Genomic DNA, 3142 nt, shown 5'->3' with positions numbered 1-3142 from the left:
CCACAGCCGTCCCCATGGGAACCGTGTCAGGCAAAGCTCCAGCTCAGAATGAACAGCCTGCCTCAGGCCTGAACCCAGTGGGGGCCGACGTGGGCACAGGACTGACTCTGGTCACCCACAGCCCCCGCCTCAGGGGGCCAGAGAGGGGCTGCAGCTGCAGGGACCTGGTGGGCAGGTTGCCATGGAAACCAAGCTGCTCTCCTTTGCCTGGTGCTTGGAGTTCTGATGGGAGGGCAGACTCCATTGAGCACCCTCACCCCTGGGCTCCTCCTCACCCTCTCAGCCTGTGTCCAGGGCACATCACGGACACAGAGATGGATGGCAGGAGCTTGGAGGAGGAGGGAGAGTAGAAGGACCGAGAAACTAGCAATGACTCTCTCCTGCTGCCATGATTTGCAGGGATGGTTACTTCCTGAACAGAGTTGGCTTGCCCAAGGGGCAGTAACAGAAGGAGTCAAGAATCACATCTGGGGAACCTGTGGTGTCAAGAGCCTTGGAGCGGGAGACCTTGTGCTCTCATCCTTGTCCTCATACTACAGAGCTGGGGGTCAACCTCTCCATGCCCAGTCTCCTCACATACAAAACAAGGGCTATTTGACTCACCAGATATACATCAAGCATCATTATTCAAAGTAAAGTATGAGCTATAAAGCCTTGTTCATATAAGGAATTGGTGCAATAACAGGCTAAAAACATCATCTGTATTCAAAACAACTGGATAAATGAAAGCATGAAAACTTGCTGATGGGTTAAAAGGAGCAATTCCTTTATTCCTTTGATTAGTTTGAGCTCAGTACCTCTCTATCCTGACAGACATGGTGCCGGTGCCTGGAGACCCAGGATAAGTCCTGGACTCTGCCCTGGAGGGACTCCCAGTCTCACAGAAAATGTTTTTGTTGACCTACTGTGTTGCCAGCACTGTAAAACATGCCAGAAGAGACAGTCACACTTTTCTCAAAGACCACAAATAAAACTTCCTTAGGGAGATGAACAGAAGATATACAATACACAGAAGGAAGATAGTAACTTTTGGGGGAAGAGGACCTTCGTGGGTGTCTACTCAGGACAAGAAGTTTCCTAGGATGAAATGGAGATTAAGTTAGAGGGGGTGAAAAATAATTCTCTGGTTGTCTAGAGCAAAAAGAAATCTTTGCAAAATGTGTCACTTTCTGGAAAATAATTCTTCTCCTTTAATACACTAAAAGTGAGCACCCAGGTCCAATGTGTGTGGGAGGGGAGGTTTCCCTCACATTCACGAGGCAAATCTGTGTTTGACACCCAGCAAGCTGGGTGTCTCACAATTCAACACAGTTCTGACACCATCTACCCAGAAATAGCATTAGATTCCACATGCTAAGGGCTCAGACCTGCAAGACCACCCTCCCCCTTTAGAAGCCAATTGCAAGCCCTGGTTGTCACTTGCCCTTCTGACCAAGTGGCTATAGAGCCGAGGTTCCCACCACCCCCTCCTTGGGTTGGATTAATTTGCTAGAATGGCTCACAGAACTCAGGGAACCCATTTGCTCACTAGATCACCAGTTTGTTATGAAAGGATATAACTCAGGAACAGCTAGATGGAAGAGATACCCAGGGCAGGGTATGGGGAAGGGACACGGAGATTCCATGCTCTCTCTGAGCCCCACTCTCCCAAGTCTCCATGTGTTCACCAACAAAGAATCTCCCCAAATCCCATCCTTTTGGATATTTATGGAGGCTGCATTATAGAGGCATGATTGATTGAATCATTGGCCACTGGGGACTAATTCAACCTCCAGCCCCTTTCCCTCCCCAGAAGTTATGGGCTGAGATCAAAAGTTCCAATCCTCTCATACATATATGGTTCTCCCTGCAAATAGCCACATCCTGAGGTGCACTCCAAAAGTCACCTCATTAACATAACACGAGACACCTTTATGACTCTCATCACTTAGGAAATTTCAAGGGTTTCAGGAGCTCTGTGCCAGAAACAGGGGGATGAAGATCAAATATATATTTCTATTTTCAGTCACATCACATACCTGTACTACAGTGTTCAAAGCAAGCAACACTATTCACAATAGCCAAGACATGGAAGCAACCTAAATGTCCATCAACAGATGAATGGATAAAGAAGATGTGGTACATATGTACAATGGAATATTACTCAGCTGTAAAAAGCCATAAAAAGGAAGGAAAATGCTATTTGCAGCAACATGGATGCAAGTATTAAGTGAAGAAGGTCAGACAGAGAAAGAAAAATACTATATGATATCATTTATATGTGGAATCTAAAAAAATGATACAAATGAATGTATTTACAAAACAGAGACAGTCTCACAGACATAGAAAACAAACTTGTGGTTACCAAAGGGGGAAGGTGGTGGCGTGGGGGATAAATTAGGAATTTGGGGTTAACATATACACACTACTATATATTATATAGGTAAAAAACAAGGACCTACTGTATAGCACAGGGAACTATACTCAATATCTTGCAATAACCTAAAGTGGAAAAGAATCTGAAAAAGAATATATATGTATAACTGAATCACTTTTCTGTACACTGGAAACCAATACAACATTTTAAATGAACAATACATCAATTTTTAAAAAAATTGTCACATCACATAATGCATTCGTTAATTTCTTAACTTCTTCTTTTCTGTGCCTCCGTCCCCCCAGTTTAGAATGTAAACTCCAGGAGAGCAGAATGTCAACTTTTCATTTCTGTAAGCTTCACACTCAGCAAAGACACATCATAGGTTCTTTTGAAGCACTAGTTAAATAAGTAAATACAGAACGAGGGCAGACAGATATTGAACAAATGACTTGAAGAAATGTGTTATATTCTCAGTCATATAAGTTGGTTGCGTGGTAAAATCCAGTCATCAGGCCTTAAGTGAGGCCCAAAAAGTTCAGTCGTGTCAAATGTGTGCTGCATTATCATGTATCACCAAGTGACCAGGGTGAGCCAGCTGCCAAGGAGGAGAGCCAGTCACTGATTGCTGTCTGTCTGAATTTGCATTATCATGGGATATGTCCTCACAAGGCACATTATTGTGGTCATTTTCAGAATTATTTGTTCAATGCCTGTCTCCTGATTAGACTCTGGGTTCTTGGCATCTAGCTGGTACTCAATAAATATGTGTTGAATGAAAGAAAA

This window comes from Hippopotamus amphibius, chromosome 13 (assembly GCF_030028045.1).
Source record: "Hippopotamus amphibius kiboko isolate mHipAmp2 chromosome 13, mHipAmp2.hap2, whole genome shotgun sequence".
NCBI classification, from domain to species: Eukaryota; Metazoa; Chordata; class Mammalia; order Artiodactyla; family Hippopotamidae; genus Hippopotamus; species Hippopotamus amphibius.
This window is presented reverse-complemented; position numbering follows the sequence as displayed.